The 25,248-nt window shown below is 45.1% G+C and overlaps 1 pseudogene across 1 annotated transcript; it reads right to left on the reverse strand.

Annotated features, from left to right (window-relative positions):
* Positions 1-1,279: 1,279 nt before the first annotated feature.
* On the reverse strand, positions 1,280-25,229 carry LOC144321719 (small ribosomal subunit protein uS19 pseudogene; annotated as a pseudogene). Its single transcript, XR_013387267.1, has 2 exons — positions 25,033-25,229; positions 1,280-6,748 (listed from the first exon to the last, which is right to left on the reverse strand). The product of XR_013387267.1 is annotated as a small ribosomal subunit protein uS19 pseudogene (transcript).
* Between the last annotated feature and the right edge of the window lie 19 nt (positions 25,230-25,248).

Consider the following 25,248-nt stretch of genomic DNA (forward strand, 5'->3'; position numbering starts at 1 on the left):
ATTACAATAGCTCATCAAACTACTTGGCAAAATACAAGTCTGGTAAGAAAAAATACTGTGAATTTTTTGTGAGTTACATAAAACTGAAGTTTGACATAAAACAATAATTTATATAACAGTAGTTCATGCGGATCATTTATATCAGCCACAGTTTTAAAAATCAATTATATAGGGATGCCTGGGTGGCTCACTGGTTGAGCGTTTGCCTTCAGCTCAGGTTGAGACCCCAGGGTCCTGGGATCGAGTCCCACATTGGGCTCCCCTCAGAGAGCCTGCTTCTCCCTCTGCCTGTGTCTCTGCCTCTCTGTGTGTGTGTCTCTCATGAATAAATAAAATATTTTTAAAAAATACAAATAAAATAAAAATCAATTATATTGAGGATCTCTTCTAGATCAAAAACCCAAGTGAAAAAAAATTGTAGAATAAAAAAGAAAATCGGTAGTTCAGACACATGGATAAGAAATTATGCATTCTCAAAAATCACAAAAGCTTTCTAGAATATGTAGAAGAAATCAGCATAGTTACTGATGCTCCCTGAAATATTATAATTTCCAACCAGTGAAAAACTTAAGCATTCAAAGTTAAGTGGAAATGAAACAGACTTGCGTAAACTGTTTTGTCACTAAGTTACTTGGTCATTTCTCCCAGATAAATAAGCTTTGACTTGTGGTACAGTATTCTTTTGAGCTGCACACCAGAATTTACTGAACAGATACTTATTAAAACTAGATTTATTTGTAGGTGGAGTTTGCAAAAATTAATTGGCTATTTGATATGCTTCAAATATTAATTGTTTTAATTTTTTAAAAGGTCTACTGTGGAAAAATTCCCCCTGGCCTTTTCACTTATAATTTTTCTCATATTTTACTAAAAATAAGTGTATTAGCTAGATTTATTTTTTGTACTCCATTTACAAATAACTTCAGTTTTAACATCTCCTTGTGTCCCTCTGTTCACCTAGCTCCTATCCCTCCATCAGGAAACACTGTTATTACTCTATTTTTCCAGCGATTGTCTCAGGGTAGGTATACACAACTTGATATGATTTAATCATTTCCCCCTTCCCTTTTTCACACAGATATTCATGTACCCTACACAGCACTGTGCTTTGCTTTTATCACTGGGCAGATATCTTGGGGACCTTTCAGTACCAGTAATCATGGAGCTTCTTTAATCTTTTTTGTTGCAGGCAAACCCATTTATGGATGGGTTAATTAATCCAGTCACCTCTTTTTTTTTAAAAAAAGATTTATTTATTTATTCATGAGAGACACAGAAAAAGAGGCAGAGACACAGGCAGAGGGAGAAGTAGGTTCCACGCAGTGAGACTGATGCAGGACTCAATCCTGGAACCCCAGGATCACGCCTGAGCCCAAGGCAGATGCTCAACCACTAAGCCACCCAGGTGACCCCCAGTCACCTCTTGATGGATGACATTTAGGTTTTCAATCTACTGCTTTTACAAAGAAACAAAAAAATACTGCGGTGAATTCTCATAGTGTGTTCTCACAGATACATTTATTAGCTCTTGCCACGGTATCACTGATTAACATACCATCCCCAGACTCCTGGGGTCACAGCAAGTGAGTCTTTCTTGCTTGTAGGTCTGGAGATCAACTGTCTACTATGGTGGACACAGCCTGGGCTCAGCTGAGTAGCTGCTTCAGGCTGCAAATCACCTACGACTAACACTAGTCTGCAGAATGGTTTCAAGTTGGCCTCAAAACTCTCTCACCCTCCTTGGACCAGGGCCGGCCCAAAGCACAGCATACGGCAGAGGTGCAAGCCAACCAAACCACTCAGGCACTAAGAATAGTCATGTCTTTTGTCCAGTTTTCCATTGGGTATTAGTCTCCATGGATTTATAGGAACTCTTGCTTATTAAAGATATAGCCCTTTAAGTATAAAATAAGTTGTACATTTTCCAAGTTTGTCGTGTCTTTCAATTTTATGGGATGTTTGCCAAGTAGTATCTCACTTTGATGTAGCCAAAGGTATCGAGCCTTTCTGTTCAGAGCTTCCAGGCTCTGTGACATCATTAGAAAAGCTGTGTCCATACCAGGTCATAGCGCAGTGAGCTTTATGATTTTTTTCATTTAAATCTTAGATTCATGTGTAGTGTATCCTCTGTATATGGCATGATATATGAATTCACTTTTTTTCTTGAAAATGTAATTTCTCTAGCAGCATATGGATTTGAAATGCAACCTTTATTGTATTCTAAATTCTGTGTGTATCTGGGACTATTTTCTGACCGTTCTGTGCCATTGGCTGTCTATTCCACATTGTCTTAGGTACTAAGCACCATGCTGTGTTTTGATGTCTGAGGTCCCCAGTTGCTGTTCTTTTTCAAAAATGTCCTGGCTGCTCGTTTTTCCTCTCCCACCCCCAATTTAGATTTTAAAATCATCTTTGTAGGCTTAAAATAACAAACAACAATTCCTAATAGCGTTTGTTTTTTTAAAATCAGAGCTGAGTTAATCTAGGAAATAACTCAGAGGGGCTTGGCATTTTTATTCCTTTGAGTCTTCCTGTCCAAGAACTTGGTAGTTTCCTCTTTGTTCACATGTTGTTGTTGTTTTTATGTCGCTTAAAAAAAATGTATAGGTCTTTGTGTTGGGGGGGTTCCCATGATACGTTCAGGTTCAAGGATTCAAGAGGAAACACTGTTATGCACATGGTTAGTATATATTACAGAAAGACGATGTGGATCAGCATCAGCCAAGGGGCAATAATAAGTCTTAGTAAGTTTTTAAGGGTTAAAATCATAGAAAGTATCTTTTTCATTCTAAATGGGATGAAACTCAATCAATAAAGTAAACTAATTTTCACAACCATCTGGAAATTAAACAACTCACTTTTAAACAACCAATAACTCAAAGATAAATCACAAGGGAAATCAGTATCTTGAGACAGATGAAAACAAACATGGTGTTCAGAGACCACTGGGCATGGCACCAATGCCATGATGGAGATGTACAGCTGGACATCCACACATCAAAGAACAAGAGTCTCAAAAAAACAACAAACTGCATGTCTTAAGGAACTGGAGAAAGAAGAACAAACTGAACTCAAAGCTCATAGAAGGAAGGAAACATTAAAGACAAGAATGGAGAGAAACAAAACAGAGAATGAAAGAATGGGAAAGAAAATGAGTGAAACCCAAAGTTGGTTCAAGTTGTTTTTAATGATTTTGTTTTTAAGAAATCTCTAAGCCCAGCATGGGGCTGGAACTCACCACCCTGAGACCAAGAGTCTCATCAACTGAGCCAGCCAAGTGCCCCCAAAGGTGGTTCTTTAAAAGATCAACACATCTGACAAACTCTCAGCTAAGAGGACTAGGATAAAAAGAGAGAAGACTCAAGCCACTAGCACCATAAATGGAAGTGGTGTCATTACTACCCGTTCTACAGAAACAAGAAGGACGAAGGCTCCATAGAAGGTGCCTGTGGGAGGTTGTCGAGTGCAGCAAGGCTGCAAGACACAAAGTTGGGGGCCTCTGAAGTGTGCAGGATTTGGGTGTCCCGACCCCACTGGAGTAGCCCTTTCCTGGCCAACCCCCACACCCCGCCCCCTGCCTGAAGTCCTCATTGCCCATCACCAAGGTATCCTGAGGAGGCTTTCAGTCAATTTTCCTATATGTTTGATCACCAGCACCTGTGTTACTTACCTACACGGGGCAGTTGATTCACCAACGAGGCGGACCACATCACACGATGCCCGTGGTTCTTTGTTAATGAACAAATCTAGTAAGAATCACAGAGGACGTTCTCAACAGAAGACAAGTGGTGGCCATGTCGAGGTTCAATTTAGTCTGTCTAGGCCACAAGGCCTCCTGCTGCCTGCCTTATTCAGGGCGGGTGGCCCCCCAAGGGCATCGGCACCCCCCACATGATCCCCATTGCTTCCCCCTGGGTCCCTATTCTGTCCTTCAGCTGTCCACCCCAGGAAACGGTGACTGTGTGCACGTGTCATATCAGCTATGACTCTGCTGCCTGTGTCCATGATTACCAGGGACCTCTCTGTCCCATCACCACCATTTGAGGTTGAGTGGCAGTCGTCTGCTGGGAGTTGGAGGGCTGCACAGTGGCCCGGCAGGCAGCGGCTCCCACACTTTCAGGAAATGTAGTCCAACAGTCACACCACTGGGGTTCCACTGGGACAGAGGGCAGTCCCGGTCACATCACATGGTGTGACCACAGTGAGGTCACCAGGTTGCAGGCTGCGGCTGGACTTCGTCAGGTTTCTGGAGCAGACGCATGAGTCTACCCTCGCAAGTGAGCTCACCAGAGTGTCCACGTGCCCCTTCTGATAACCATCCAATCCTGGGAATGGATCTTCATACGGGCATTGAGGTGTCCTACTTTTGTGTGATTTCATAGGGCCGTGTTTACACGGACCTCTCTTTAACAGTCCAGTTTTCCATGGCCCACCTGCCTGACCATGTGGCTGAAACATTGGCCACAGCCTCTCAGTCAGTAAAAACCCACACGGAGTGACATTTATTGGTTAATGTTCAGTTCTTCCACCAAGGTGAGCACCATGCAATTCAGCAGAGTTGATGCATGCAACACCAGAGGGTCTCCAGCACTCAACTGTAGTGCACTGACCTTCCAACCAGGACGTTAATGGGAAGCCGGACCCTGAGCTGCCCTCTGTAAACCAGACAGCTGTTTGTTGGTGAATAGAGACCTGCAGGCCCAGCCGCTCCTGAGGCGGTTCTGAAGTTGGCCCACCTGCAAATGAATATGAGCACCTCCTTGCACCTGCAGCAGCGTGCTCCTGTGTAAACCATTCCATGTTGTGTGGAGCACTTCCGGGTACTGTCTGCCTTATTGAAGGGTGTCTCTGACATCCATCCAACAGATTATGGGTATTTCAGGTTTCAGGATTATTTTACACCTTCAGTCATTGGGGCGGTTTCAATTAATGCCCAATGGCAAGCTAGTAGCCTTATCTCAAACAGCGTAGATCTTGTCTCTGAATCTGGAAATGTTCTGGTCCAAAATCCCTGTGGCTGCCACTGGGTGGCACTCATGTCCTTTTGCCATAGTTCCCGTCTAGGCTCATCTAGAGCCATCCTCCTTCTCCATGGACCACACAGCGCTGTTGTGCAGAGAACTTGTGCCATTACTCCAGCTTCTACTACGTCATTAGTTAAAGTGGGAATTAACAAGTTCTATGGGCTCAAGCAATTCCATGGGTTCCATTAACATGTCCAGTTGTCTTGTTTTTCAGTATTGGGGATAGAAAAAATAACTCCTAATCAGACATAACATCTATCAATTAGCACATTTAGGTAAAGGAAATGCAACCACTTCACATAAAGTCTATACACATATTCCAATTTTCCTCCAAACTGACACCATAACCCCATCAACCTGTCAATCACTGCATCTTCATAGCCTTCCCATCTAACTGTAGCCCCATCAGGACCTCACCACCAGGATTGGGAATCACAATGCATTGGGGTCTCCCATCAAAGTGTCCTAGAAAAATTCGTTCTCCAATACCCAGTTATCTTACCCACACAGATGCAGATGGCCTTGGGCCCCTAGCTGGAGATTGGGTCAAAAGACCCTGACTCTTTCAATAACCCTGATCTCAAATAATTTGCTGGACTGTTACCCTTAGTGATTCCAGCCCATATTTCTCATGGTCATCTGCCTTCTGGCTTTTCCAATTCCTCCAAACTAGAGTAAATAGAGAGGACTCTTTTAGGGATTTTCACTGTGGGGGGACTGCATAGGGTCCCATCGGTACACCCAACCTCCATTAGTGCTGCATGAAGATATTTGTTTCAATCCCACTGAAGTCTGCTTTATTAATAACAGTTCAAAGATTTCCATGCTGCTGTGGAAAGTCCCTTGACTATCCTCTTTGTCATTCCCCAACTCTCATTATTCTAATTATCTTTTTGGTAAGACCAAAAAGGGAAAGGTGATGACCCTAATCCACACGATGGGACAATTCCATCACATTATACTCCTCAGTTTCAATAATTTCTTAATTTTGTCCCCCAGCCACCTGGACTACCTTCTTGGTGGCCAAGAAGTCTTAGAAGTGCTTGTTATCTGTTGTTCCAACATAGTCTCCCTCTTTGGTAGCATTCCAGAAGCTAGCAGCTGTAGCTCGGATCAGCAGAAATCCAAGTTTGGCGTGAGGTTCCCCATTAAACACTCTCCTTCACATCCTTTCCTCTTCTCCTTACCCTCCTCCTCCCTCTCCTCCTCCTCCTCCTTCTTTAGAAAAGTCTGTGTCTTTATTGGCCAAATAGGATACTTGAGAGGGGTGAACCTCGAGGAGTGAGTGGCCTGATGCCAGGCCTGCCGTACTTCACAGGATTGCAGGTGTTGGAGAACTCACCCTGGTAGTGCCCAATCATCTCAGGCTTGATTTCCACCTGGTTGAAGATCTTGCTGTAATAGACACCAACCATGCTGGCCCCCATCTTGGGCAGCATGATCATGTCCCACAGGTGTGTCTTAACCACCTCAGGCTTTCCCATGAGAGGAGCTTCCTTCTTGGCCTTGGACAGGTGCTTCAGCAGTGAGGGCTGCTTCCTCTGTAAACCCCAGTTCAGTATCCACCACTGCTGGGCACTGTACAGTTGGATCAGCTGCTCAGGAAATATGTCCAACAGCTGGCCAAGGTCCATGCCACAGTAAGTGAACTTATGAAAGATGCACTTCTTCTTCTGCTCCACTTCCGCCATCTTTGTCAGGCTTCAGAAAGGACCACCCGCACTCTGTGCAGACAACAACAACCAAAGAGTTATATATATAGCTTGTTTCTTCTTGTTTTGCGTTCTCTTATATCTCTAGTGAGGCCGCTTCTTGGGAGTTGGGTCTATCAGTCCTAAATTCCATTGGTAACTTTTATGTCTAGTAATTGATCTCAGCACAGCTACTGTTTCATACCCTGAATGACTCAGTAGCTACCAAAGGCTAAAGTCACCCTTCCTTTTCCCAAAGAACACTTTCACTGTGTTTCAGTAAGCTAGGATTAGTACAGCAAACCCCACTTAAGGCACCAACTGTGTCACGGGTCCCCAAGGCCTCTCTCAGTTTTGATGATTTGCTAAATGGACTTATAGGACCCAGGAAAACTGTTATGTCACAGTTATGAGTTATTATAGGTAACAAACACAGATTGAAATCAGCAAAGAAAAATAAAAAGGGGAAATCCAGGAAAACCAGACACAGGCTTCCAGTTGTTCTCTCCCAGGACAGCACTTAATTCTCCATAATGATAAGTGACAACATGTGCAAAGTGTTGCCAACCAGGGAAGCTAACCCTAGAGGCTTGGTGCCCAGGAATTTGACTGGAGTTCTGTCATGTAGGCATGCGGCACCCTAACTACTTGGCTCCAGCTGCTCCAGAGACCAGATTGACAGCAAGGTGCAGAGCCCCAAGCAAACAGAAACAGGCAGGCCCCATAAATCATGTTGTTAGCATCAAGGATCTAGCACTGCCCAAGACTCCAGGGAAGTAAAGACATTCTTATGAGACCAGATATTCCAAAGGCTCAGAGGTTATCTGCCAAGAGCCAGTCAAGGGCCATTGTTTTGAGCACCCCACACCCACTGAGTCAATCCTTTACTATGTGGTCTTGCACATTTTTGTTAAGTTTCCAATTAGGTATTTTTTAAGTCACTCTTGTAAATGGGATGTTTAATGTATTAAACCTGTTATTCATATTATAAAACTATCAGTGCCCATCTGTTAATGTTGCACCATATAACCTTCCTGAATTCACCTGCTTATTATTAGGTTTGGTTCTCATGGGCTTTCCAGATACACATTCTCGTCACCTACAAATAATCATAGCTTTCTGATTGCTGCTATAACGATCCAACTAAACAGTTCAGCAGGTATAGTTCCTGATTTTTATTCCTGATAGTCATTATTATTATACAAGTTTATAGGATACCAACTAGTACTTTCATCCATTAGAAACTTGGGCTTTATGACCAGCATGGTTTATGAGCATTTGCTACCATTAGCTCCTGTTTGAACAGCCCTTTTCCTCCTTTTAAGATCAGCCAAAGTCTGTGTATTTAACCTAAGGTGGATGAAAATAAACCCTTAGGAAGGTTACCTTGGAAATAACAAGCTCTAGGAGCACCTGGGGGGCTCAGCGGTTAAGCGTCTGCCTTTGGCTCAGGTTGTGATCCTGGGATCCCGGGATTAAGTCCTACTCAGCCTCCCTGCATGGAGCCTACTTCTCTCTCTGCCTATGTCTCTGCGTCTCTCTCTGTGTCTCTCATGAATAAATAAAATAATAAAATAAAATAAAATAAAATAACAAGCTCTAAGTCCACAGAAGTACGTCTTAAATACACAAACTACTTGAATATGCCATCTGCATCATGGTCTCCCTCCCCAGAGTCCAGGCTTACCCTGTTCCAGGCAACCAGACTGCTGTCTGATTAACCCCCCAACCTTTAGGCTGTACCCTACATGTACAGCCAGAGTTTTTCTTGAGGACAGGACCCAGAGCCCCACAGTGGGTGCTGAGGGCTGTAAGGCAGGGAGCCCCCCATCTGAATTCTGTTTGACGGATGTGGGCAGCTCCTGGTGAGGCATAGAGGGGCAGAGCGACAGCCCCTGCCAGCAGCCTGGTTGGGGAGGGAGCTGTAAGAAAGGGGGTGTGGGGGAGGCCCATGCCAGCCCACGTGGGCTCCACAAATATGTGGAGAGTGATGCGAGAAGGTCAGAGCTGTCCACTATTTCTCTCTGGGGATACTTCCTTTCCCAGGTGGACAGATCGTTTATACATAGGTGTCCCCATGTTTTATTTTTATTTTTTTAAGATTTTATTGATTTATTCATGAGAGACACAGAGAGAGAGGCAGAGACATAGGCAGAGGGAGCAGGCTTCATGAGGGGAGCCCAATGTGGGACTCGATCCCAGGTCTCCAGGATCATGCCCAGAGCTGAAGGCATATGCTTAACCACTGAACCACCCAGGTATCCCAAGTCCCCACGTTTAAATAGTTTACAGTAGGCCACTCTGCTTTTACTAAAGACCTACATCAGTACCTTCTTTCACTGATGAAAAGAAACCTGAAAAGAACTGTCACTTTTAGGAAAAAAAATCAAGATCAAAAATAGCTTTCCATGTTTGTATTGCAGCGACCACCGAGGGTGGCCCTGCCAGCTCCTGGGGAACCACGCTCAGCACATCAGCATCTGGCTGCCGGAGCTTTGAACTGTGTCTCCATATGCTTTATGCATCTGTTAGCAAGATGTGTCCCTAAAGCATCAAAAAGGGCTTAGAGGGGTTATTTTTTGAGTCTGGGAAATTTTCAGGAGTTTTGGGGTATCCCTCTCCTTTTGGATAGCGGGACACCCATGCTCCTGCTCTGTGTCTCCTCTGTGGCTCCTTCCTCCAGAGCACAGCTGGCCTGCCTCCTGTTTTGCTGCCACGTCCCCTACTAAAGCGGCTCTTACATTTAGAAATGGTTGAAAAAAATTAAAAGAAGAAGGTTCCATGGCACACATAAATTATATGAAATTCAGATTTCAGTGTTTATGAATACTTATTGGAACACGGCCACACCCATCCATGAGTGTCTACACCCCTTGGCAGTAAAGGGACAACTTGAGTACTTGCAACAGAGACTGTGTGGCCCTCGATGCCCAAACATCTACTACCTGGTCCTTTGTGGAGACTTTGTCAACGCTGCTCTAAACACTCAGAGAAGGCAAAGCTTCTCCTCACTTGATGGTGGCCACCAGCAAACAGGCAGTCAGGGCGGGCTGGTGCAGAGGACAGCGTGAGCTGAGTACTGTTGAGGTGTCCCCTGTGCTGCCCCCACCCGCCGCCCGCCGTCACCACCAGGACTTAGTACCCACCCTGATTGCAGTGGCATCCTCCTCAGGAGTGTTGGTGTGGGACTCCCCAGCCAGCGCCATGAGGTCCTGCACCTAAGAAGACCCTTTTGTCCCCCGAAAGGAAGTGGCCTTGCCTGAAATGATCTGTGTGACTCTGTCCTGCCTTTAGAAGTCTTTCCTGTTTGTAGCCCCCTTGCTGCTCCTTCCCAGTTGCTAGACGGGATGCTTCCCGATTCGCCAATTGTCGAGTAGAGTCAATCAGATCCTCAGATTTCCTCAGTTGGCTTTTGTTTCTTCAGGGGCCTGAGGATGGCAGTCAGGGCAGGCCTGCCCCCACGAGAAGCCCGCGGGCGAGGGGCCGTGTCATGGGGCAAGGCCTGAGAAACTGAGGCCACGGTGCCATCTGTATGGGCTCTGGAGGTGTCAGAAGGTGGCAGTGTCCCTCCAGGATGACGGGAGGTCCTGGGGACAGAGGGGAGCTGCTCCCAAAGTGGAAGCAGTTAGGGACCCAGACCCCAGCTGACGGCCAAGGTGAAAGAGTAGGGTGAACTGACTGCTTCCCACCAGCTTCCGCTGGGGGCTAGGCCCAGACACTTCACGGGAGGAGACAGGAGCCCACACGGAATTCCGGGGACACTCGCTCAGAAAGGGTCACTGCTCCTGGGGGCCAGGACCTGGGGCACAGCGCACGCTCTATGGGGGGCCAGACGGGGGAAGCCGTGGAGGGAGGACCTGGACAGGGTCACAGCACAGCGGAGTGGGGTGGCCCAGGGGAGCCGGGGTTAGACGGGCCAGGGGAGCACAGGAGGCTGAGCGCCCCTCACTAACCTGAAGGTCAGACTTCTAGTCAGCCTCCCCCTCGGAGGAGAGAAACAGGGCAGAGCTCAGGGTTTGACTCTTGTTACTAAAGTCAATAAAGTCAGAGGATAACAAACCGTAGACTTTCGTGAGAAAACACGGGGCCGAGATGAGCTCAGAGTGAAGGCTGCACAATTGGGAAACCACTTTACCAGACCCGAAGCGACTTAGCCAGATACACGCCGCCTTCACTGCCTGGCCCCTCAGCTTCCAACGGGCTGGGTGTTACAGGGTCGCGGGGGCCACATCTCCCGGAGCTGAAGAGCCATCCCGTGACACCCAAGGGTGAGTGAGCATTTATTAAATGCAGGTGAGAAGAGGGAAGAGAGACAAAGGCTGTAGGGTGAGCGCAGGGAACGGAGCTCAGAGGTTGGTCACCATCATCTTTACGAGGTCTCACCAGGAGCGTGTGGCCTCCAATTCTGGTGCCGTGTTGGTTTGTCCCCTGTCTCTTCCTCCCTCGGTCTCAGCATCTCCACTGCCGGGAGCAGTTTGGGAGCGGGGGGGCGGGGGGTGCCTTAGGGGCTCCTATGTCCCAGCCTGTCCCCCACCTCCTCAGAGGACAGGACCCTGGCCGGACCGACTGACATGCCTCCTAATGACGAGCGGGGCTGCGGGAGAGTGTGCGTCTCCGAGGAACCTGGAAGGAGGCTCGAAGGCGCTGAGGCAGCCGCGCACCCCTCAGGTCTCAGGGATCTTCCCAGGGTTGCAAGCTGCGCAAGACCTTCACTGACGCCTGCTTACCCTCGCCTGTTTTCTGTATCGATAGTCCAAGCTGAAGAGTTTAGGCTCAAAAGTTGAAGAAGAAAGTAGGAGGTGATGAGGGGTGACCGGGGTCACAGATGCGGGGGACGGAGTGACGAGAGGGATTCCTCACTCTCAATGGTTGGTCAGGTTTGCTGAAGCCCGCGGGGCGCCCCACGCTCATGACTGCTGTGGACTGCTTGCGGCAGAGGAAGTGAACAAGTTGTTTCTCTCCCTTCACTGGATTTACTGCCTAACGTGCCACGTTTATTTTTTTTTAATTTTTTAATTTTTTAATTTTTTATTTTATTTATTATTTGTGATAGTCACACACACACACAGAGAGAGAGAGAGGCAGAGACATAGGCAGAGGGAGAAGCAGGCTCCATGCACCCGGAGCCCGATGTGGGATTCGATCCCGGGTCTCCAGGATCGCACCCTGGGCCAAAGGCAGGCGCCAAACCGCTGCGCCACCCAGGGATCCCTATTTTTTTTTTTTAAAGATTTTATTTATTTATTTATTCATGAGAGACACACACAGAGAGAGGCAGAGACACAGGCAGAGGGAGAAGCAGGCTCCATGCAGGAAGCCTGATGTAGGATTTGATCCCGGGACTCCAGGATCACACCCTGGGCCAAAGACAGGCGCCAAACCACTGAGCAACCCAGGGATCCCCCACGTGCTGCATTTATAACATAGGACCCGTCTTCTCAGTGACTCTGAGAAGGAACCTAATACACAGATTTAGTTTATAACCATGCTACCTAGCTTTTATTGATCCCATAAGACCAAGGGACTAAGGAGGAAAACAACCAGGCCCAGCATAAAACTTGAATTCCAAATGACTCTAGTCTTAGCAAAGTCTGAGAGGAACCAGGTTTCCCTGTGGATCAGGGAAAGGCTAACCTCCTCAGGTTCTACGTCTGAATCTGGAGAGGAGCAGCCCCGATGGGGAGGGTCCTCTGGGTCTCACTTACAACACCCGGCCGTTCGGACAGTACTCACAGGACTAGTCAAGCTACCAACATAGAGATTGTGTTTCCAGTAAGTTCTGCTAACGGCTCTTACTGAGCAAAATATCCACCATCCGAACCGAATTTTGTTTGGGCCCAGGGGGTTTGTTACCATTGTTATCAACACCTTGGAGTGCCACCCTGATTAAAAGTTTCATACTTCTCTCTGCTTCCCAAAATCTAGACAGACATGATAACAGGGAAAATGTACAAACTAGTAATTGGGGGATGGAGAGAGCTCGCTCGCACACCACCTACCACCCTAAGATGGTTAGGCAGTGACTGCTCCTTTGATTTATTTTTGTTTCCTTATTGTCTGTAGTCTTCAAAAATGAATCATATTCCAGCTGCACATATTAAAACCCTTACAAAAACACTGCATCTTATTTTAGCTTAAAAGGAAATATGTAGTTTGGAGCTTTAAAGTAATAGGGACCCGAGTCTTTGTGTTGTGCTTCAAAGCCGAACGTGCCTCTTCTGCACCAAGTGAGGCCAGCCATCAGCCCGTTGGGTACAGTAAGTGCAGCTCCAGATGCCGCTAGGAAGGAAGGCAGCTAGCTGCGTGTGTCTCAGAAAGAAGGTGCACGTTACTGCAGAATTCATCTAGAATTCTTATATGGAAGTTGGACATTGAACATGGGGTATATTAACCTGCAGAGAGATAACTGTTTAACCTACAAATACTCACAATTTATTTCCTATACTAAAGTCTGCCAAAACCTGATCAGACACTCCCCTTGCTAATTTTAGGCATTTAAGCAAAAATACTAAAGCTGTCAGATTTTTGAAAACCATGCACACTTTTAAAATTGTGCTTAGAAGCTACATAGTTCTATATAAATATATTTAAAGGTGGAAATAGGAAACAGTTTTAAAAAGTCATGTAGAAATTAAAGTTAAATTAAAATTAGTGTTTTTATTTATTCATGAGAGACACACAGAGAGAGGCAGGGACACAGGCAGAGGCAGAAGCAGGCTCCCTATGGGGAGCCCCATGTGGGACTCGATCCCAGGACCCCGAGGTCACACCCTGAGCCAAAGGCAGATGCTCAACCAACCACTGAGCCACCCAGGTGACCCAAAAGTAAGTATTTAAAGAATGATTTCTGCTTCCAAAGCAGAGTAAACATAAGAACAGATGAAGTCTAGGAAACAATTGCTTTCTGACACTGGCTCGCAGGTGAAGGGCAGTGACCACAGCTTACTGAGGAGACAGCCAGGGTGCCCCCTGGAAGGCAGGTGGTCCACCTGAGTCAGAGGCACGTGCTTGGGGTTTGCAGGGTAGAAGGCAGGGAGAGGAGTGAGTTCTGAGGGGTGGAGGGTCACCTGGAGTGCTGAACTCTGAGTCGTATGTGAGCAGAGGGAGCCACCAGCAAGAGGCCGGTATGTCACCAAGGTCTGTGGGGCCGGGAGCCATCTCTGCTCCACCAGGCAGAGGAGAAGACATGCTTCCCCCCACAGGGCAGGGTGCTGGGAGGGGCATTCCTTGGGGGTGTGGCAGGATCAGCCCTAAAATAAAAGTGCTCTGGCCCCAGAAAACATTGCTTAAGAGCCAGCCTTGAAAATTCAGACCACTCCAAGGGACTCAGATGCATTCCCAAGGAAGACCCACTAATGTTCACAGAAACCCAAAAATAGCTCCTGCCCAACAAGGTGAGCCTCACTGTGTATGGTACTGCAAGGAAAAAAAGTCAGCTAATAAAAAATGTAAAAATTAAAAATAGTAATGACAGATATAAGGATTAGCAGATAAGAATATTGAATAAATGATCATAAGCATATTACTCATGGAGCAAACATGTTAGGAGAGAGAGGGGAAATATGAAAAAAACCAAATCGAGCTATTCAAGATGAAAATACACTGGATGGGATTCATACAAGATTGGATAACACGGAAGAAAAGATGGATGAACTTGAAGAAACAGAAATGGAAACTATCCAAAGTGAAACATGAAGTGAAAAGACTGACATCAGGGCTGCATCAATGAGCCAGGGGCGGCCCCGGTCACTGGAGCACAACCGTTTGGCATCCCCCAGAAGAGCAGAGGAAGAGAGCATTACAGAAAAAGTAACACAGCAAAATTTCCAAATCTGATAAAAACTCTAAGCCAGTAATTCCAGCTGGGGGTGATGTTATCCTTGAGGACATTTTTCAGTGTCTGGAGGCAGCTAGGAAGTAGCCCTGGCACCCAGGGGGCAGGGGGCAGGGAGGCTGCTACACATTCTGCAAGCTGTAGACGCCCCCAGGCCCCTTGGTGTCCACACTGGACCCAGAGGTCTGAGAAGCTCAGTCAGCCCCAGCAGGAAGAGAAAGGGGGGGTTGGAAGAAGAGCGCAAGACAAGTCATAAACAGATTGCTCAAATCAGTGACATTGGGAAATCTCAAAAACAGTCGGAAGTAAAACTTGTTACGTACACAAGGACTCAGAAAAAATGACTGCGTACTTCTTCCAGAAACAAGTGGGAGGCAGAACCACACATCCTTGAAGCCCTGAGGGCAACGGCGGGGCTGACACCCCATGTTTTTAACCCAGCAAAAGTAATTTGAAGACTAAGTCAAACCAAACACTGTTTTAGATACAGTAAAACTGAAAGAATTCATCCCCAGAAGACCTGCAGCACAGGCTGTGTTGTTTTATGTTGTTCAGGCAGAAGGAAGTCAGGCCAGATTGAAACCCTCGAGGAGAAAGGATGAATCATGACAGTGATCAGGAGTTTCACAGAAGGCTTGAGCTCTCTGACCAACCACTCACCCACTGGATGTTTATAAGCACTTCCTCCAGCAACAGCAGAACCGCGTTCTTCTCCAGTGCACAAGGAACTTAAACCAGAAGACACCATGTTCTGGGCTATAAAACAGGTGTCAATAAGTGGAAAATAACTTAAATCACACAAAGCATGTTCTCTGATCACAATAGAGTTACATTAGAGATAAATGTTAGAAGGATATCTGGAAAATCACCAAAATACTTGGAAACTAAATAATGCACTTCTAAAAACAGCCTGTTGGTAGGAAGATGTAAAAAAGAAAAGCATAAAATATTTTGACTTGAGTGAAAAAAAAAACCCTGCAGTATACCTAAATTTTAGGAATACAGTTTTCAGCAATCCTCAGAAAGGAATTTACAGTACAAAAACTCTTATTAAGAGAAAAATAGAAGGGACTCAAGTCAATGACCCACTCAGCTTTGACCTTACAAAAATGGAAATAAAAGAAGATCAAATTCAGCATTAAATAAGCAGAAGAGAGGAAATAATAAAAAACAGAAACTGTTAAGACATAAACAAGAGAAAATATAAGTGAAACCAAAAACTGGTTCTCTGAGAATAAAATTGAAAAACTTCTGGACACATTGATTTGGTGGGGGAGAAGGAAACAATAAATTACCAATATCAAGAATGAGAGAGGTGATATTCTTACAGATGCAACAAATGTTTTAAAATAAGAGAATAATATAAAACATTTCATGTCAATGTGTTTGACAACTTACATGAAATAAAGCTACCAAAGATTACTCAGGAAGAAAGTGTTCATTAGGGTAACCCTGTAGGTATCTGAACTTGTAGTTAAAAACATTCTCACACCAACTGCAAGGCCAAACAGCTTCACTGGGGAATCCAGCCCAATTTTCTTTTTCTTGAGAGAGAGGGAGGGGGGCGGTTTGCACATGTGCGTGAGCAGGGGAGGGGGAGAGGGAGACGGAGAATCTCAAGCAGACTCTGAGCTGAGCACAAAGCCCAATGCAGGGCTTGATCCCACAGCCCTGAGATCACAACCTGAGCTGTAACAAAAAGTCAGATGCTTAGCTTACTAAGCCACCCAGGCACCTCTGGGGAATCCAACCAAATCTTTAACGAAAAAATAGCACCAATTCTACATAAGCTCTCTCAAACATGTGAACTAATGCAGTCCACAAGGCCAGTGTTATTCTGACCCCAAAACCATACTAAAACACAAGATATGAAAACTACAGATCAACGTGTGAAAATCTGTAGCAAAATTTTAGAGAATCAAATAATATATAAAAAGACAACACATCACAACCAAGTAGGATCCTCCAAGAATGCACAGTTGGTTAAATGTTCAAAAATCGTTCAATATAATTTACCCCATTAACAGACTAGGAAATAAAAACTGTTCGATCATCTCAATAGATGCAGAAAGAGCATTTGGCAAAATCCAACTGTGAAAATTAAAAATCCTTGGCAAAGTAAGAATGAGAGGGAACTTCTTCAACATGGGAAAGGGCACAGGCAGTAAACAACCAACATATTTCATAGTGAAAGACTGAATGCTTTCTGCCTGCAATCAGAAACAACATGAGAATGTCTGCTCTCACCACTTGTGTTCCTGTAAAAGACATCCATACTGGAAAGGAAGATGTAAAACTACCTTTACTTGGAGTCATCATGACTGACTATATAGAAAATCCTACATAATCTATAAATCCTACATAATCTACAAAAAAAGGAACTAAATGAGTTTACTACAGTGGTGAGATACAAGATAAATATACACAGATCAATTATTTATATAACAGCAACAAAAAATGGGAAATTTTAGATTTTAAAATGCTATTTACAATAGCATCAAAAATAGGAACTACGTAGGGATACATTTAACAAAACATATGCATGACTTATACACTGAAAACTGTAAAACAGTGCTCAGAAAAAAAAGTCAAAGACTAAATAATAAATATACTTTGTTTATGGATCTTAAAGCTCAATTCTTCCCAAAACTGTTGTATAGTTCAACCCAATCCCCATCAAAACCCTGAAAGGAGTTTTTGTAGAAATTAACAAGATAATTCTAAGTTTGAAAAAAATATAAAGGACCTAGATTAATCAAAACAACTTTAAAAACAATAACAGAAAGGGAAGACTTAAACAACCTGATTTTGAGATTTATTATATAGTTATAATAATCAGGGTAGTGTGATATTGCTGCCTTGGGACAGAATCAAGAATTGACATAGGGCAGCCTGGGTGGCTCAGCAGTTAACACTGCCTTCGGCCCGGGTGTGATCCTGGAGACCCAGGATTGAGTCCCACGTTGAGCTCCCTGTGTGGAGCCTGCTTCTCCCTCTGCCTGTGTCTCTGCCTCTCTCTTTCTCTGTGTGTCTCTCATGAATGCATGCATGCATGAATGAATGAATGAATAGATAAATAAATAAAATCTTAAAAAAAAAAGAATAGACATAGATCCAGATATAGTCAAATGGTTTTCCACAAAGATGCCAAGGGAGTTCATGGGGGAGAGATAGTCTTTTCAGCAAATGGTTCTCTGAAATAAATGTCAGAAAATGTGATTATGGATTTCTATAGTAAGTGTATATTTAGAGTTTGGGGGGTTTGGTGTTTTTAAGAAACTGCTTAACTAATTTTCAGAGTGGTTGTGCAACTTAAAATTCCTTCTACTAATGGACCAGGGATTCAAGTTCTCTGAAACTTGTCAGTGGTGAAGTAGGTTTTCTTCCCTTGTTCCCATGTCAGGAGGGGAGCATTCAGTCTTTCATTTTCCTTCTACTCCTGCATCATTGGAACTTTTTATTGTGAATGTGTGCTGGATTTCCCAAATGTTTTATTTTCTGCATGAATTGAGATGAATATATGATATTTTATTGTATCACATTAATTGATTTTCAGATGTTAGAATTATCTTAGGACAAACCTCACATGGTCATGGTGTATAATCCTTTTCATGTATTGCTGAATTTAGCTTGGGAATATTTTGTTAAGAAATATTGTGACTAGGGGATGGCCCCGTTGGTTGAGTGTCCAGCTCTTGACATAGTTAAAAACTATGTAATCCCAGCTCAAGTCATAATCTTGGGGTCTTGAGATGGAGCCCAACATGGGCTATGCACTCAGCAAGGAATCTGCCTGAGATTCTCTCTCCCTCTAGCCCTCCTTCCATCCACTTGCATGTGTGCACACTCTCTCTTTAAAATAAAAAAATTAATAAATCTTTAGGAATTTTGTGAATATGATCAGACTGGATATCATTCTAAAAAGTTTTTTCTTGTGATGTCTTTGTCTGGCTTTGGTATCAGAGTCACAATGGCCTCATTGAAGAGGTGGGAAGGCTCCTTTCTCACTTTTCTAGAATAATTTTTGATGTTTTAATATTCCTTCTTTAAATGTTTGACAAAATTGGCCAGTAATGTCATTGGGGTTATGATTTTTTTTTTGCAAAAAGTTTTAAACTAAATTAAATTAATTTGAATTAATTAGTTTTCTTGTTACAGGTTTATTCAGATATTCTACTTCTTCTTGAGTCAATTTTGGTAATTTGTGTTTTTCTAAGAATTAATCTGCTTTAATAAGTTGTCTAATTTATTCCATTTTTAAAAAGATTTTATTTATTTATTCATGAGAGACAGAGAGAGAGAGAGAGAGAGAGAGGCAGAGACACAGGCAGAGAAAGAAGCAGGCTCCAGAAGGGAGTCTGACGTGGGACTCAATCCCAGGTCTCCAGGATCAGGCCCTGGGTCTGGGCTGAAGGCAGCACTAAACCACTGAGCCAACCTGGGCTGCCCCATGTCTAATTTATTCCTATAAGTAGTTCAGGATATTCTCTCACAGCCATGTTGATTTCTGTAAGGTCAGGTTTCTTTTTTTTTTTCTTTCTTTCTTTTTCTTTTTCTTTTTTTTATTGACAGAGAGAGGGAGGGCAAGAGAGCACAAGCAGGGGGAGTGGCAGAGGGAGAGGGAGAAGCAGACTCCCCACTGAGCAGAGAGCCCGACATGGGACTCAATCCCAGGACCCTGGGATCATGACCTGAGCTGAACGCAGACGCTTAAACGACTCAGCCCCCCAGGTGCCCTGTAAGGTCAGCTTTGAAGTCCATTTTTCCCTTTCTGGTTTTGGTAATTTGTGTCTTATTTTTTATTTCTCAGTTAATATATAGCTAAGGGTTTGTCAATTTTGTGGTCTTTTCCTGGAATCAACTTTAGGTTTCATTGATTATTGATTTGTTTTCCTATTGATTTTTGCTTTTAATCTTTATTATTTCTTTCCTTCTATTTGCTTTACAATTGATTTGTTCTTCCTTTTTCAGTTTCTTATGGTGGATGCTTGAGTTGTCAACGCTCCTGTCTCCCTGGTCTTTGGCCCCACAGCTTACTCAGCCCGGGACTGAGTGTTTCTATCTCAGGCATGCGACCCTTCTTTCGAGTCTCCAAACCCTTCAGATCCCTGTAGTGTGCACCTGTGCTGCCCCTGCCTGGGGGGCGAGGAGCAGGGAGGGGGCGGCTGGCTGCAGTTCTGCGCTTGCGGGGCCACAGCTCGGACAGCGTTTGTCGGACCGCCTGGAGGTCCGAGGCTTGTGGCCACATGGAGCTGAAAGCCCACTCCTGGGCTGATTGCAGCTGGTTCCCCTGCTCTGACACCCAGGCACCCCTGTTCTTTCTGTGACCCTAGGGATCCCGGACCATGCTGTCCCACCTCGAATTCCACCCTTGTTTACCACCTGAGCGCCTTGCAGGCAGGGATGTACTTGCTCCAGCAGATTTCGCAGAGTCCTGACTCTGTGCCCCATGACTCTATCACTTCTGGGTGCCGGCTAACGGAGGCTCCCGGTCCTACAGTTTATCTTCCCATATACCACCTCAGATTCACTTCTCCGCACCTCCTATCTTGCAGAAAGTGGTCACATTTCCACTTGGAGAGTTGCAGCAATTCTTAGATCCCTGGCTGAGTTTGCAGGTGTTCCAAATGCTCTGATAGCTGTCTAGCTGAATTCTTGTGACCAGATGACATTAAGATCTCCTACTTCCCCACCTTGGACTCCTATTATTCCTGTTGCTGTGGCCTGACTTGTTTCCATCTAAAATTCTTACGTCCAAACCCTAACCCCTGGTGTGATGGCAGAGATAGGGCCTAGAGGAGGTGATAAAGGTTAAATGAGGTGACTAGGGTGGGGCCTCAATCCTAAAGGGTTAGTGCCTTTAGGAGAAGAAGGGGCACCAGAGCTCACTCTCTCTGCTGCAAGAGAACACAGGGAAAGGCTGGAGAGGCCTCACCAGATCCCAACCATGCTGGCACCCTGATCTTGGACAGCCTCTTGGATGGTGAGAAATAAAGGTCGGTTGTGTAAGCCGCCCAGTTTGAGGTGTTTGTATTGAATGGCCCCAGCTGGTGTGGACATGCAATGCTCCCGAAGGAAGATTTCTCCTCCTTCCACCCTGTTCTCCCTCCTGCACCCCTCTTCTCCTTCCCCTGGGAACCCTCTATCCCCAGCCTCCTAGGTCCACGGGTCCACAGCTGTGTGCAGCTAGCAGAGGGCACTGGCAGCCAGAGTCCCCAAAGTTGGCTTCCAAGTCCACCTGCATTCAGGAGTTCTGGGGGTCAGACCTCATCATTTGAAAGACTTTCTTCCTTCTGTTCTTAACAGTGTCCTCTGGAGCACAGATTTTAAGTTTGATGAAGTCCACTTTATTTATTTATTTTTTCTTTTTGCTTGTACTTGTGGTGTTGCATCTAAGAAACCAAAGTCACAAAGATTTATACCTATGTTCTCTTCTAACAGCATCGTAGCTTTACTCTTCTATTTAGGTATTTGATCCATTTAATTTCACATCTGGTGTAAGACAGGGTTCTGACTTCATTCTTTTGTGTGTGGATTTCCTATTGTCCCTAAAGGATTTGCTGAAAATCAATGCACCATAAAAGTGTAGGTTAATTTCTGTACTCTCGATTTTATTCTATTGATTAATTTCTGAAGAAAAAAAAAGCCAGCTGGAATTTTTAAAAACATTTTAAAAATATTTTATTTATTCATTCATGAGACATACACACACACAGAGAGAGAGAGAGAGGCAGAGACACAGGCAGAGGGAGAAGCAGGCTCCATGCAGGGAGCCTGATGTGGGACTCGATCCTGGGACTCCAGGATCACACCCTGGATCGAAGGCAGGCGCTAAACCGCTGAGCTACCCAGAGATCCCCACCAGCTGGAATTTTGATAGGGATTGTGTGAAATCTAAGATTAATTTGAGGAGTATGTCAGAGCTTCAAAAGGCAAAGGGGCTCTTTGCAGGAGTGGAGGTTCTTGCAGACGATCTCAACTGTTGGATGATAATCCCGATGCGATGGCCCCTGCCAGAGCCATCCTGGTTCAAGCGAGAGAACCCCCACCACTGGCCATCTGAGAGAGAGGTGAGGTCCCAGCAGGAAAGCTCAAGGGACAGAGGGGTCCCAGGCAGAAAGCCAACTGGGAAAGGCGCCCAAAGCAGCTCCCTCTCAGCAGCTATATCACTGCAGTCGTGACAATATTAACTCAGCAACTTTACCAACTGTACTGTCCTCCTTCCAATACAAGAGAGTCGTGTCAGCCCTATAGGTGGTGGATGAGCACACTACTGCTACACCGGTGTATTTGTAAAAGACCAGAAACAACCCACCTGTCCTTCGGTGGAGTGGACAGATGGCTCACGTAAACCACGGAGAAGTATGCAGCCATGAAAGTGTTTGCTGAGAGGAACCGGTGAGCATCACACATTATCACTTTTTTTAAATGAGAAGAAATATATGCTTGTATATCATCTCTTTGAGGGGGGCTTACTTTTCTCCATGTATTTTTTTCATGTACAAATAGGCGTAATTTTCATATCATTAGTTTCTTTTATCTCTGACAAAAATGAGAACTTTGAATTAAGACCTTGCTCATCAGATAAAAGCCATAGTGTACTTTCTGTTTATATTTCTCAGTTATGTTTCTTGTAACGCTAGTACAATATCACCACCAGGAGGCTGGGATGGATACAAGCCATCCATCTAATTCAGATCTCACTATGTGTACTTTTATGTGTACTCACTGAGTGTGTGCTCTGTGCAATTTTATCACTGGTATTTGTGTTACACATCAGAGCAAGAAACAGAACATGTCCATGACCACATCCCCCATGTTGCCTTTTATATCCTCACACATCATCCCCAACCCCAACTTCTGGCAACATGTTCTCCATTTCCTTAATTTTGTCACTTCAAGACCATCATATGAATGGAATCACACATTGTGAAAACTTTGGGAGTGTTTTTTTTTCACTCAGCGTAATTCTCTGAATATTTACCCAGGTTGCTGTGTGTTGCATAGCTCATTCCTTTTATTACTCAGTAGTATTTCATGATACAGATGTACCACAGTGTTTTGTTTTGTTTTTTAACCATTAACCTAATGGAAGATATTTTGGATGGTTCCGGGTTTGGGATTTTTACAAATAAGGCTGCTGTGAACATTTGTGTGCACAATTTTATATGAATACAAATTCTCATTTAAGTGTCCAGGAATGAAATTACTGGGTCCTGTGGCAAGAGCACATTCAGTTGTATAGGAAAAGGACAAATAGCTCTCTGGAAGGCAATGTATGAGTGATCATTTCTCTGCATCTTTGCCAGCATTTGTTGCTGCCACTGTTTTTTTTTATATTAGCCATTCTGATAGGTGTATAGTTTATGTTTTTTATTTATTTTTTTAGAATTTATTTATTCATGAGAGACACAGAGAGAGTCAGAGATGCAGGCAGAGGGAGAAGCAGGCTCCATTCAAGGAACCCGATGTGGGACTCCATCCTGGGTCTCCAGAATCACGCCCTGGACTGAAGGTGGCGCCAAACCGCTGAGCCACCGGGGCTGCCCATGTTCTTTTATTTTTTAACATTTTTTTGGATTAAAAAAAATTTTAAGCAATCTCTACACCTAACATGGGACTCGAACTCACAAACCTGAGATCAAGTCACATGTTCTATCAACTGAGCCAGCCATGTGCCCCAATTTCTAAAAATATGCATATTACCTAAAACCATAACAGCATTTTCAAAATGCTTATGTAGGCAGGCACATGAGAGCAACTGATAAATGGGATACCAATAGATTAATTTAAAATAAGAAGTAGGTCAAAGCATGAGGTCAGATCGTGTTTGCTGGTCATGCATCTATCCCTGGCATGGGCAGCTTCCTAGAAGTCAAGGGATACTCATATGGCAGCCTGGCACATTAGAGCAGACAGAGGGAAATTATTTTTTTTTTAAATTAAGATAATATCATTCCAACATGGAAACATATGAACATTTTTATTAGAATTTCAAAATAGATACAAAAGTCTAGAGCACAACAATAGTGTGTGCACTCACTCCACTCCAACTGCCACCAACAAGTGCTTCTTTCATCAACCTCATTGCCCCTTTTTCTGGAATAAACTCAAAGCATCCTGTGCTCCACCCGTAAGCACTTTGGGTGCATTTATATCCCAAAGGGCATTTTCTTATGTATTAATCACACCTAAAATTAACAATAATTCCTTTTAAAGAATGTTAGAGGAAAAATGACTCCCCATACTCCCACCCTCATTCAAACCGTGGTGATTCCACGGCTCCTCCGGTTGTGTGGGCAGCATGCAAGGATCCAGCAAGGCTGGCTCCAGAGATGAGTGCACAGGGACCCTCTCTTCTGTTTCTGCCACCGCTTAACATTGTATGACATCCAGTTCCACTTAGCTCCATCTTCTTAACCAGGAGAGTTGGATAATTTTCATACGTCTTTAAGAATACCTTCTTTACGAGTCTTTTTTTTTTCATTTATTTCTTTTGAATGCTAATATAAAAATTCTCAACAAAACACTAACCAACCAAATTCTGCTGCTTATTGAAAGAATTATACAGTCCAACCAAATGGGATTTATTCCCATAATGCAAGGATGGTTCAACATAAGAACATCAACCAACGTAGGGGGCGCACCGGGGTGGCTCCGCGGGTGAAGCGTCTGCCTTCAGCTCGGGTCATGATCCCGGGGTCCTGGAAAGGAGCCCCACGTTGGGGGGAGGTCCCTGCTTAGCGGGGAGTCCGCTTTCTCCCTCTCCCTCTGCCCGTCCCCTTGCTCCTGCTCTTTCTCTCACATGAATAGAATCTTAAGAAAAAAAAGAAAGAAAGAAAATCAAGCAATGTAAGACACCACATTACAGAATAAAGGGGGAAATTCACATGATCATCCTAATGGATGCGGAAGACCATGTAGTCAAGTCTAGCACCTTTAGGATAAACAGGCTAGGAGAAGGGAACTTCCTCCACACGCGGGAGGAGCCCAGGGAAGCCCGCTGTCTCGGTGTACAACTGAGCGCTCCTTCCGGAGGTCAGACAAGGACGCCCGCAGTCCCCACGTCTGTCCACCGAGTACAAGTTCCGGCCACAGCAGTCAGCCAAGGTGTCCACACCCGACAGCGAAAGTAAGATCTTACAGAGAGAAAGCCCGGACACGCTGTCAGCGCTCACGAAGGAGTCCAGCACCGTGAGAGGACGACAAACCAACACACGCAGGAACCCCGCGCATTTGCACACACAGCCCTGCACGAGCTCGTCGGAAACGAACAAAACAGCGCCACGGACAACAGCATAAACACGACTGACGGAGTAAACCAAGGACGCAGGGGCTTGTAGACTGAAAACTACGACACTGCTGGAAGAAGCGAAAGAAGATACTCTGTGCCGGCCAGCCTCCCCGGCAGCGGCGCACCACTCTCTGCTGGCAGGACAGTCGCCCACTGCGGCCTGCGGCGGTACTACAGCCCCCACAATACCTCGGGGGGCGGCGGCGGAAGCCACAGCGTTGGTCGTCACGGCCGGCGGTGGCGTGGAGCACGACGGGTCTTGTAGTGGGCGCGGGGCGGTGACTGAGGCAAAAGCGTTAGAAGGGGCCCGCGCGAGCGCAAGCCGCAGGCCAATCACGGCCGAGCCCGGCGGCGCGGGGCACGACGGGCCTTGTAGTCGGGGCGGGCGGGACTACGGCCCCCACA

The sequence above is a fragment of the Canis aureus genome, chromosome 1 (assembly GCF_053574225.1).
Source record: "Canis aureus isolate CA01 chromosome 1, VMU_Caureus_v.1.0, whole genome shotgun sequence".
Lineage (NCBI taxonomy): Eukaryota > Metazoa > Chordata > Mammalia > Carnivora > Canidae > Canis > Canis aureus.